The following is a 14024-nucleotide window of genomic DNA, read 5'->3' as shown; positions in this document are numbered from 1 at the left end:
TTGTACTTGGGTTTACCATTACAAGTTAAGCATCTTTCCTCTGTAGCCTGGGCTCCGACGCTTCTTAAAGTTAAGCGCAAATTACTCTTGTGGCAAGCTTCTTGTCTCTCGTATGTTGGCCGCCTAACTTTAGTGAAGCATGTTCCCTCGACCATTTCAGAATTCTTCATTTCCATGTTTCTGATGCCTGTGGGTGTGGAGGAGGAGCTGACGCATCTGCTGGCAAGATTCCTTTGGTCTGAGTGTCATCTCAAGGGTAAGCACCACCTGGTTGGCTGGCGTTCGGTGGTCTTGCCGCGTTCTATGGCCAGTTTAGGTGTTCCTGCACCCAGACTCGGGAGTATTGCCCTGGTCTCTAAGCAATGTTGGCTTGCTCACCAACCGAATAATCCTTGTGTTGCCTTTCTTCTCTCTAAGTATGGGCCTCTTTCTCTCCTTCTAGTTTTCCTACGCTCGCGGCGTGGAGCGTTTTCCCATCTGCGTAAGTCTTGGTTGTCAGCTTTAGTGTTCTTCAACGACAATTTTGAGGATCCCACCGATATTGGTAATTGGGTGCATTGGGCTATTGCTCCTACCGGAAAGTTTTTGTCCAGCAAAGGCTATAGATCGTTGCTTCCCCTGGGGCGGCCTGGTTGCCTGAATCTGCGCTCTGGGCGAAGGGCCCTTCACCCCGTTCTCGAGTCCTGGCTTGGTTAATCTTGCACGATAAGGTCCAAACTCACTCCATCTTAAAGAGGTGGGGCTTCCAGCTTCTGAGCTGGTGTGTGCTTTGTCATGTTGCTGAAGAATCCTCGTTCCACCTCTTCTGGTCTTGCCCTACCTTTATGGAGATCTTTTGTAGGACTTGGAAGCACCTGGAGGTCCTGGTTATGGAGGAGTCCTTTGTGCTAGACCTCATCTTGGGTCTGGTCTACCTTCGACGTAGTAAGCGGTGGCGATTAATCTGGAGGTCATGGTTGTTTATCACTTGGTGGTTTGTTTGGATGGCGTGCAACGATGCCCTTTTTCAAAAATCTTCGATCGACATTAATCATCTTGCTCAGAAAATCCTAGTGGACGTTTACGCGATTCTGCATATTCATCTTCCAAATCTAACGTTTCCTCCTGTTGTCACTTCGCTACCTCTCGATTTTATTGGTTTTGTGGTTCCTGCGTGAGCAATTTTTTTGGCTCGTTTGGCTCCTGCTAGTTTCTGTTTTGTTTTTGTTTTTCTGCTTTTGTTTTCTTTGGGTTCAACACTGTTGACCCTTTCTCTGGATATGTTGAAATCCTCTCTCTCTCTCTCTCTCTCTGGGTTCCCTAGTCATCAAAGCCTAACTCTCTCACCGGGGTTCCCTAGTCATCAAAACCTACTCACAAAACCCTCATTCTCACCAGACCTTGTCTCCCACAATGGCACTGCCCACCGGATCTGGCCTCTCTCTCTTCATAGAACCCTAATTTTTTTTTTCTGGTTTTGTGTTGTGTAGCTCTTACTGCCCAGGATCGGGTGGGACTTGTGAGGGCTCTCAAGATTGCAACACCTTGTTGGACAACATTTGGACTTGGTTGAGTAGCAGGAGATTTAGGCTTGCATAGCCTTGATGTCCCGCCCCAAGTATTTACCAAGCTTTCTTTTTTTTAAACCTTGGTACTTTTTAGCTTTATAAAGGTTTTTTAAAACCATATTAATCAAACTATGATCACTAATGTAAATGGGTTCTGGACAAGGGTTATCATATTTCATTTATTTACAAAAATAAGAAAGTTTTTACATCACACTTCTCAAAATTTAAATCATAACCCAAAATCTCAAAAGGTTCCCCAAAAAGGAAGTCTCATAATTTGTTTATTAAGGTCCACAAGCCAATTTGTCTTAGTAGAGTTTCACCACTCACACAATCACTGGGTAAGTATGATCCAAAATAAAAGTTCATTTTCCAAAATTTGAATGTTCTCAAATACGAATAGTCGACCCTTCCCATTTAACTCACTCTTAAGAGAATAACTCAAAGGGAGTTGATTCATCCCACACCGGGGTCGACTTGCAGACCAAAAGAACACATAAAAAAAGAATTCAAGAGGAGTCGACACTGCTAAACCAAAGGTCGACCCTAAACTGAAGCCAATACATTTTGATCAGCAAGGAGAAATCGACCCTACAATCCCAAGAGTCGACCCTCAAAACATATCATACATACCACATAAGAAGAGTAGACCCTTCCAACATAGGGATCGACCCTCAACCCAACAGACCTACTAATGAAACACAGAAGAGTCGAGTTACCCATCTCAGGGGTCAACTCTTAACTAATACAAACAAGGAGTCGATCCACCCAACTCAGGGGTCGACCCTCAGTCCTATTGAACCCCTAACTAAAACAAGGAAGGTTCAACTCACCAACTTAGGGGTCGACCCTCAGCGCAACTGAATCATAAATTGAAACAAACAAGGGTCCACCCTCAGTGCAACTGAACTAAAAATTGAAACAAACAAGGGTCGACCCTTAGTCTAACTGAACCACAAACTGAAACAACAAGAGTCGACTCTCTCCACGCAGGGGGTCGATCCTTAGTGCCCAAGGCACCTACTTATCGACTCATGTCATGACTACTTTCAATCCTGCTTATCCAAAGGGGCACTACTCCACTGGCCCACTTGGGCAACCTATGCCCCACCCAGGAGGTTTATTCATCAATTTTATTGTATATTTTAACTCTGGAGGATATCGCGGTACTTGCACTGACAGGAGCATGCCACTCCACTCCCACGAGACAGTGTAGTGCACTACAAAAGGCATACTGCATCAACTCCACCTCTCCCTCGAGTGTCCATGATAGGAGACAAATACCTTAGATCCAAATTACAAAAGCTCGCTCAACTGTCCCAAAAATTCTCCCACGAAGTTGGTGCTCATGCTCATCCACCTTTGACAAGCTTACCCCAGTTACACACTTTGGCGAGCTCAAACCAATCTTTTAGTGTAGCTTGTTCTTAATTAATAATCAACTCACCCAAAGGAGTGGACTATCAATGATTCTTTTAGCTCAAACCCTAATTAATAACCAATCTTTTAGTGTAGCTTGTACCAAAGACATTCTCAATGAAGCATGAAGAAATAACAATTGCATTCACGCAGGCAATGGAAGGAGAGCTTACAGAACAACAGAGTATAAACGCAAGATTAAGCACATGTCAAACTGATGGTTAAGGTTTTCGATCTATAGCGGACATCCACAAAAATTCCCCAAAGCCAACAGCCTGAGAACGAGGACGTGCGGACTGCAACTAGGACCCTTCCCAAACTCATATCCCAAAGATACCAAACTTGAGCTTGAGATGGATGCATATTCTGCTACAAGCACACTGTTTGCCATAAGGAACTAGCATGTCTGTTTCATGAACAATTCCTGTTAGATACCATAAAGATTTATTTCAAGTAGGGGAAGTAGAAAGGATATGGTAGGCCTGCACCATCAGTCCATCAATCTTTTCTTAAAAGAGAACCATATGCAAATCTTCTCATTGAAGTAGTAACTACAGGCAAAAGAAGAGCACACCGAAGAGTAAATCTCCTCATTAAAGCAGTAACCACTTAGTTTGAAATATCCAACATAAACATGATGCCTACTACCAAAAGAAGAAGATAGAAAAAAAAGGAAGAACAACCACACCCATGATTTTGCTTCAAATATGTTGTTTATATACATTGAATACCCAAGAAAGGAAAGCAACATTCCATATTCAACCACTACCAATTTCCTCTATCAAGTCTATATACAAAACCTGTTACAGCAAAACTATTTAAAGCAAAAGAAAATTATACTTTATAAGATGGGGCAAAGAAAAATAGGTACAACAGCAAGATAGTTCTCCATCCACTAACCATGCCTGTTTGAGAATAGGCTGCAGGAATAGGGATTTCCTGTGTTAAGAAAGGAGAGGTATTAGATAGTTATGGGGTTGAAAGGGAAGTGCCTCGTTTGCTGGAATTGGTGCTAGCCCACTTACTGTCCATGGCTGAGATAGTGTAGGTGGCATTCCGTCCTTTTGTCTGGAACTAAAATTAAATGGTTATTAACCAAAGCCTAACATTAAGTACAACAAAAAGTGGCCAACATTGCAGCTTCATTAATTTCTATTATCAACATGACTTCAAATAAGACTTTCACATCTTATATTAGCCCTGGATTTTGACTAAAATAAAACTAAGTTTTCCTATCATCATATCGATGGGTTTTACCAAAAGTAAGGTTCAAAAGAACTGCTTTTGGCAATATCCACTAGGCTCTGCCATGGGGTTAAGATAGTACAACCCAAAGAAAATGTTCCCAGAGTTTTTGACATGTAGGTAGGATTTTGCAAGGATCTAAAAAACAATGTTTTTAAAATTTCTGAAATATTCTACATTATAAAATCCTACTAGCTACACGTCAAAAACTAAGTACATAGAGGCAAACAGAGGCAAACAAATACCTTCTCAGTGTGAATCCCAAAATCATTGTAGGCTTCAGAATCTTTATCAAAGTGCATCTGCCACAACAAGGTGTTTCAACATCTTGATCAAGCTGCTGTTTCCAATCCATAAGAAGAGTTCCGTCCTACAAAATATTTAATGATTCTTTGAGATATTCACAACACATCTATGCAGGAAGGTTGAGAAGAAAGACAATACAAAATTAAGCACCTGTTGGTGATTTTGTTGTGGAAAAGCTTTGACAACAGCTTCATTAATGACAACTGTATGGTGATTTAAAACCATAAAGCTACACATCTAAAACTTTTCTAATAACTGTTATATATCTATCATAGAAGCCTGCCAATAACCACCAGCAAAACACACATTGATGAAAGATCCAACCCAATGATTGAACAGTTCTCAGCCTAATATTTGACAGTTTGACTACAAAATCTAAAACAACAGAAAAATCAACAGCAAGAAAAGAGCCACATAGATCAAAGTTGAGCATGAACACATGAATGCGAATATGAGCTTGATTGGATATTTACTATTAAACTTAGATAGCAATAACCAAAAGAGCAGAATAACTTTTTTTGTATACTGATGTGGTCATATCAGAATAGTTGGCTACCCTAAATATCCTTAAATCCTCAAGGAAAGTGTTTAAGTGTTGAAAATAAGGATGGACAAGAAAAGACGAAAAACTATCCCTATGATATGTCCTGTAGTAATCCTAGGGTCAGGAGCAAATCAGGAAACTGAGGACGAATGGACCAAGGAGGTCAACTGACTGAGAATAGCAAAGCCTAGTCACACTTTTCTTAAGGCATTTCTTAGTCCTTTGTCACCCAATGTCTTGTTCTCTTTACATCCATCTTCTTCTCTTATTGATTTTATATAAAAATAAAATTCCTTTAGAAAAAAAGACATTATACAAGCCATGAGATGAAATCTGAAAAATGGAGCAAAAAATAAAATCTAAAACGTTATTTACTCTTGTAAGTCTGCTCAAGAGCATGACATATTCAATGAAAGTACGACATGGCATATAAGCTCCCAGTTTGATTTTTTCATTTGGTTTTCATTGTGTCATTGATTAAAAAAAGTGTTTTAAATGTAGTTTTGCCAATCATGGTCAGGCTGCACAAACCGAACCCATCATATAGGAGAAAGATTCAAAAAATGGGCTATATTACCTTGCCTACAATTGTCGGTGCATCTTTTACAACAAGATTTTGTGCTTGTACAAGGGTTACTGTTAAAGGAGATGCTTCCAACCCAAGCACTCTCGTTAAAGGAGGTGCTACCACCCTAGGGTCTTTCTTTCTTAATATGCTACTGACATCACCAAGGGACACCAAAACATTGCAATATAGATTCTAAAGAAGAACAAAACAACTGATCCAATGAGAATTCTAGCGCAATCACAGAATAAAGTAGAGAATGGATAAATAATCACTGAATAAAGCCTCAAAATTCAGGTTTAGTACAAGAAAGTAGCAATATAAGATAGGAAAAAAATGAAGATTAATCTGAAAATGAAGAATTATGAACTTCACTGATCTCACACTGTGCCTAAAATCATAATAGTTCCCACCTTTCTCCATTTGCTTGTATTCCTACAGCAATAAAAAGCAACCCACCAAAACGTATTACAACAATTTCATTTCACCAACAACCCCATCAAATAATGCACTCAAGAAGAATATGAAGAGCGGAACACTAAAAAAGGAAGAAAAATACCAACCTTCTCCTTGACATCGCCAGATTCCGGGACGTTCTCATAGTTCCTGTATTGTGCAAGTCTTGGTCCGTCTATAACCCTCCCTCGATATGTTCAACCTCACCCATGGAATCCCTTGGATATCCTTCCCCTTCCTTGCTTGAGCCGCAGACGAATCCGTCACTCTAATGAGCTACTCAAGGTTCAATTTTTTCCCACAAATTAGAGGCTCGCAGCAATCCAACATGGACTCGAGGAACCACCTCCAAGGCCCTGAATCCTCACCAAAAGCACTACCGTTGTAGCACTCACATCCATTGTTAATGACAAAAACCCTCAAAAATGTGAAAACAAAAATGAAAAAAGAAGAGAGAACAAAGAAAACCCAAAGTGAGGCACAAATCCTGAGGCTCACCTTTCCATTTTCTGTCGGGATCGATCCCGAGGGCATTCAGGACGACCACAAGGGTTGCGAGACCGCAGCGGGCTCAGACTGCGTCTGGAAGTAAGAAATCAGTTTGAAAAACCCCTCCATCGTTCCATCGGCCGAGGGCGTCACCGGTTCCTCTCCGGATTCTGGCGTCTGTGTCTCACAGAAGACACTAAGAACGAGAGAGAGAGACCACCGACAAGAATAACAGGGGAAAACCCTCGCTGGGTTGGGTTGAGGGAAAAACAAAAATAAATGAAACACGGCGGGAGGAATCCTTTTTGGGCTTTACTGGCGCAGGTACACATGCGCCCACGAAACTCGGTTTTCGCTGGCTCTCTAATTTCCATGCGCCGCCTTAGTTATACACTGCCGAACAAAGGAGGAGGGCTACAGTAGGCCTGTGACTGCCCGCATAAAAACTTAATCATACCTTATAAATATGAACCAATATGAGAATTTCGTTGGGGGCGTTCCCTATTGAGCGACACGTTGTACTCTATAGGTTCGGAGACAGTGATAAATGGGCAAGGGTTGCTAGGTCGTCGCCCGAAAGCGACGCGTCACACCGACGCCCGGGTGTGGTGTCAAATAGGCAAGGGTTCTCAAACTTTGTTGGACGGGTGGGGGTAAAGAAGTTAGTCCGAGACCATAAAATTAGGTTAGCCACTTGGAACATAGGGTCTTTAACTGGTAAGTTGGTAGAGTTAGTAGATGTTATGCGTAGGAGAAAGATTGATATTTTATGTCTACAAGAGACCAAATGAGTAAGTGAGAAAGCAAAAGTGATAGAATCTTGGGGATGTAAGATTTGATATACAAGAATAAATAGGAATAAGAATGGAGTAGGGATTGTTATGAGTCGTGAGTTTATAGATAATGTAGTTGAGGTTCGTAGGAAGGGTGATAGGATTTTACTTATTAAATTAGTATTAGGTACGGATATTATTAATATTATTAGTGTTTATGCACCTCAAGTAGGTTTCGATGATTCCATTAAGCGTCAATTTTAGGAAGATTTAGATGGAGTAGTACAAGGGATATCTTATGGAGAAAGGCTTTTCATCTGCGGTGACCTTAATGGGCATGTAGGCATTAGTAGGGATGGATTTGAGAGTATTCATGGAGGCTATAGTATAGGAGAAAGAAATGAAAGTGGAGAAAGGATTTTAGATTTTGGTTTGTCCTATGATATGATCTTAGCAAACACTTGGTTTAGGAAGAGGGAGTATCACCTAGTAACATTTAAAAGTGGGGTTAATACGAGTCAGATAGATTTTTTCCTACTTAGAAAGAGAAATAGGGGTTGTTGCATCGATTGTAAGGTTATACCGGGAAAAAGTGTAGCTACACAGCATAGAGTCTTAATTTTAGATCTTAAAATTAGACAATGCTGCAAAAGGGATAGACATAGGATAGATCCTAGAATTAAGTGGTGGGCACTGAAAGGAGCTAAACAAGGAATGTTTGTAGAGCAGGTAGTTAAGGAAGTTGATTGGTGTCTCGAGGAGGATTCAGAATCAATGTGGAATAAGATAGCGGGTGACATGAGAAAGGTGGCTAAGGAGGTATTGGGTGAGTCTAAAGGCGGTGCACCGCTAGGTAAGGATACATCATGGTGGAACGAGGATGTCAAATTAGCTATTAAGGTTAAAAGATAGTGTTATTGAAATCTAAATAAGAGTCGTGATAATGAGAATTTGGAGAAGTATATGATAGCAAAGAAGGAAGCTAAAAAAGTAGTTCGGAACGCGAGGGATAAGGTATATAAGGAGATTTATGACAAGTTGGATACCAAAGAGGGCGAGAAGGATATTTATAGGCTTGCAAAGATGAGAGATAGGAAATCGATGGATCTAGGTATGGTTAGATGTATCAAAGATGAAATGCAAAGGGTTTTAGTCAAAGATGAGGAGATTAAGGAGAGATGGAAAGATTATTTTGATAAGCTATTTAATGAAAGTCATGCTCAGGATCTTGGAGACTTCTTCATTCCTTTTCATGAGATGAATCGTGACTTCATGCGCAAGATTCAAAAGAAAGAAATTGCAGAGGCTTTAAAGAAAATGAAATCAAGAAGGGCAGTTGGCCCAGATGGTATACCTATCGAGGCTTGGAAGTGCTTGGGAGAGAAAGGTTTAGAATGATTGACAAATCTTTTTAACAAAATTTGGCGGACAAATAAGATGCCTAATGAGTGGAGGAAGAGTACTTTGGTGCCTCTATATAAGAATAAGGGTGATATACAAGATTGCACAAACTATCGTGGTATAAAACTCATGAGTCATACTCTGAAACTTTGGGAGAGGGTGATTGAGTCTAGGTTGAGGAAGATTGTCATGATATCGGAGAATCAATTTGGTTTTATGCCTGAAAGATCAACTATGGAAGCTATGCATCTTCTTAGACAACTTATTGAGAGAAATAGAGAGAGGAACAAATATTTGCATATGGTTTTTATTGATTTGGAGAAGGCATACGATAGAGTACCTAGGGACATTCTTTGGTGGACAATGATGAAGAAAGGTGTTTCTCTCAAGTACATTAGTATAATTAAAGATATGTATGAAGGAGTAGTAACCAATGTCCGCACTTGTGAAGGGGTGACAACCAATTTTCCTATAACGGTTGGGTTACATCAAGGATCTGCTTTAAGCCCTTTCTTATTTGCTATAGTGATGGATGAGCTTACAAGATCAATTCAAGAAAATGTGCCATGGTATATGTTGTTTGCTGATGATATTGTTTTGATTGATGAGTCTAGAGCTGGGGTTAATGCTAAGTTAGAATTATGGAGACATACATTGGATGCAAGTGGTTTTAAGTTGAGTAAGAGCAAGACAGAATATATGGAATGTCGGTTTAGTAAGCAACGAAGTAGTGATGGGAGTGTAGTGAAGCTTGGTGAGCAAGAAATACCGGTGCATGATTGTTTCAAATATTTGGGATCTATCATTCAAAAGTATGGAGAAATTGATGGAGATGTAAATTATAGGATAAAGGTTGGGTGGATGAAATGGAAAAGTGCAACTGGAGTGTTGTGCGATCGTAGAATGCCATTGCGGTTGAAGGGAAAGTTTTATAGGATGACTATTAGGCCCGCTTTACTATATGGTACAAAATGTTGGGCTGCCAAGAGACATCATATTCAAAAAATGAGTGTAGCTGAGATGCGTATGCTGAGATGGATGTGTGAAAATACAATAAAAGATAAGATTCAGAACGAGGAGATACGAAAGAAGGTAGGCGTTGCACCCATTGAAAATAAGATGAGAGAGAATCGTTTACGGTGGTTTGGACATATTCGGCGAAGGCCTAATGATGCTCCAGTTAGAAGGATGGAGAAATGGGAAAATATATTAGTTAAAAGAGGTTGGGGTAGGCCTAGGAAGACATGGATGGAGGTGATAGGAAAGGATATGAATGCTTTGAACCTCACCGAGGACATGGCATTGGATAGAAATGATTGGAGGATAAGGATTCATGTGGGAGACCCAGATTGATTTTCTTTTTTGGTTCATATCGCCGACCCCAATTGTTTTGGGATGAAGGCGTAGTTGTTTTGTTGTTGTTGTTGAAAACTTTTTATATTGTGCGCTTCATTCTTGGGCCAGTAAAAGCTGTTTTAGAGTGACGCTACCGTTGGGGTTTGAACTAATTCACATTAACATACCATGCAGATTACCACAACAATAATAAGTATACATCTAATACATTGGTAATCAAGATCGTGACACAGCATAACTTATGTATACTAACATATGCATGAAATCGAAACATGCATGAAATGCATAAACACCTATGCTAACATTAACATTGAAACATTTATGCATTTGCGAACTTCATTTAATGCATTATGACATTGTTAGAATATAACTTCAATTCAACAATGACACAAGGTGTTTATTATGTTATATATTTTAATTTTCTTATAGATTTGAAGAGTCTACAAACACATACTATTGTGGTATATGATGAAAAGAACTTATAGTAGTCTGGTACGAAATCGATTTTTACTCCGTAGAAATTCTTAACTTGTCTACTTAAGCCTCTTTGGTTGTTCGGTCCCCTTATGACCAACAACAAGAGACTAAAGAGGTGCATTTGCCCTCCAAAAACATATAACTGGGTCATTCAATCGTATGCACCTCTTACCCTCTTTAAGGTATGCATGAGTTCAAATGAGCTAAGAGGTGTTATTAAACTGGGTACACTTAACATTAGGCTCCTTCACTCCATGCTCCACTTTGGGTAGCTTAACACATTTTCTCACAAGGCATGAATCCATTCATAAAGTAAGATTAACTCACTAGTTATAGCTCATTCGAACAACTCAAGGTACATATTCCCCTATTCAGGAGCACCTTAGAGCACTGCCTCTTTGAGGCTAAAGTGTGTGTATCAACATGTTTTACATTATACATAACCAGTGATGCATTCACACTCAAATGGTTTCACCAAATTAGGGCTCACCCGTGAGCCAATGTATAAATGTCTTACATGACTTACAACACGCTTGGTCCACTAACATGATGCATGAAACCCATTTAAACATAACATAAATCATAAAAATATATAATCAACACATATATGTCAATGCACAATAACATGGCCCATCTAACATGTCAATCACATAAGCTAACATGCAATCTATCATGCCATCATGTATATACCATAACCATGCTTGTATAAAATATATTATACATCCATACATGTTGATAACCACGTGTACAATATTGCAAAAATACAAGCAAAATCAATTAATACAAGTTCACAAGTAAATAACAAGTCCCAACTGGGGATTGTGCACAACAAAAAATTATCTACTGGTCCTGACACTATAGACATTCACACTGAGCTTATCCAGACCTAAAAAAATTCAAGGTCACACCAACCAGGTGTTACCTTTCGAGTCCAAGTGATAGCTCATAAAAACCTGTTTTCATTTAGTCGTAATAAATCATGGACTAAAAGTTGTTTTTCTGCTTTATCAACACAAGGCATAATTCAGTTGCTCAAAGAAACAGTCACTGACCTTAATTCATGAGGAGTTTCAGTATCTCATTTTTTTTTTATAATGGCTACATGTCTTAGCTTTCATAATAATCAATTTTCATTGAAAAATTCTTTATCGATATTTTTTTAAATATTCTACACCAGACCCTATCTGAGATAGTCTAGATCCAAATTTCTTATAGAATTGAGAAATTTGCCCAAATTAAGAGAGATTTCGAGGTTCACAGGTTAGTGATCTGATTTTTTAATTATTTTTCTAGATTTGCACACATGTCAACCACGACATATCCTAAAATCAAACAATAAATATCAGGTTTATTGGATGTTTTGCTTCTTAGGTTATCTGACACAGCTTTGCACCCACAACAGATTTTTTCTTCGGCTTTGCGGCAGCCATAGCTCTCAAACCATGATGTTTCTTACCAAGCCCTAATTATTGGAACATCCCGTACATGTCTACACGGTCCCTGTAAAAGGGTTTCCTTAAAACCCATACCGTTTGAACGGTACAAATTTTCTTTTGAGACCGTTCGGTTAAAGAACATCCAAACAACATGCAGATTGAAATGAAAATCACATAAAAAATGCATAGTTCACATAAAACACATGCAACAACATATCCATCCGAGTTTCAGACATGCATAAGCATTAAAAACAAACAAGAGTCATACAAGCATGATACACAAACACAACACTAGATCCAACAACATTTTCATCAAAACTTTGTTTAATCAAACTTTTTACCGTAAAACACTATTAAGCAAATTCCATATCTCAAAAATCATATCACACAACATGCACAATAGTAATAACCTATTTAAACATGCTGAAAATATAGAGATCTACCTAAACATTAATCTAATATGGCACAGGGTTTCAAAACTATGTGATTTACAATACCCGAAATCCAAACTAAGGCATTTGGACATAGTTTTGCCAAAAATGTATTTTTCAAAACCTTTAAAAGCATGGTTTGAATTTAAAATCATTATTAAAACTCTTTTCAAAGGGTTTTTTATCTGATTCAGCCATGGATCAGACCGTATAATCAACAACATGCAGGATTTATGTGTTTGCACTCGATCTACGACTATGTGCAACATTGATCCTACCTGAGTTGCTCTCCTGGTGTGACTAAGGTCTTCATCTCCGCTCCTTGCGGCTATGCACAAGGTGCGACTGGGGTTCACCCCCACCTAGTGTCGGGTGATCTCATTGACTCCTGCCATCGACAAGCATCTGCCGATAAAGGCTAGACGGGAAGGCCACCCTGCTCCTTGTGGATGCCACCCCGATAGTGGTGCACAGAGCATGGGTGCCCTAGCTACAAGGCACCCCAACTGTTCGCACCAGCAAACTCGGTCATGAACCAATTCTCTTTGCTTGTAACAGTTCAAGCTGATTTTGGGGTCCCAAGACCATTTTGCAGGGTTTGGGACCTAATTCCAATCTGAAACCCACCTTTTTTTTCCATGCTTGATCTGGTTTTCAGTCAAAATGTTTTCCATTCTGGTTATTCTAGTCTGAGTGCATTAAATCCAACCCAAACCAGACCTTATGAAACCCAGACTCAACTCTATTCATATTTTGGGCTGGGTCATAACTAGATCCATGTACCCCAAGATCCAATCCAGGGTCCAAAGACTAATTTGATTCCCAATTCAGTCGTGATCCAACCAAATTTTCTCCAAACTTAGAATTATCTAGACGCGAACCCAAACCCAAACTATGATCTAATTCCCACCTTAATCTAGACCCGAACAAACCTCAATCCAAATGAGTCCTACATAGACTATACCTTGCCTTTACCCCCATCATGACCCACTTAGGCCTACCTATTTTTTCCCAAACCTCAAATTTGGACTAGTTCGAGCATTTGAGTTTGATGTACTTGAGTTTGTGGGTAGATTTGATGTAAAGATTCTTTTGAGTTGGATCTACTCAATGGAGTCATCTTTTGAGTTGTGTGGTGAGATCAGTTGGTGACAAACCCTAAAAACCAGGGACATGGGTGGATCCAAGATTGGAGCAAGATGAAATAATTGATACAAGCTAGGTTTGGGAAGCAACAATCTTTTGATCCTAGAACTTTTACTCAAACCCAAGTGAAATCAAAACTTCTACCCAAACCCAAGTAAGTGAAACAAAACTTCTACCCAAACCAAAGTAGGTGAAACCAAATTATGATCTAATTTAGATAATTATTCCATAAAGCCCATCCAAGACACTCCTAAAGACCTAAATCCAATTAAAAAAAATTGAACCCAAATTCATATCCTAAATCAAAATATCTTATATTGGATCTTTTTAAACCCATTTTGGATCCATATATCTCAACATCTGAAAACCTTAACTCGAGCCTAAACCTAAGTGCATGTGATCGAATCCCAAGTAGACCTCTCCAAGACTTACT

This window comes from Nuphar pumila, chromosome 8, assembly GCF_984573655.1.
Source record: "Nuphar pumila chromosome 8, dmNupPumi1.hap1.1, whole genome shotgun sequence".
NCBI classification, from domain to species: Eukaryota; Viridiplantae; Streptophyta; class Magnoliopsida; order Nymphaeales; family Nymphaeaceae; genus Nuphar; species Nuphar pumila.
Note: the sequence above shows the minus strand (reverse complement) of the source record.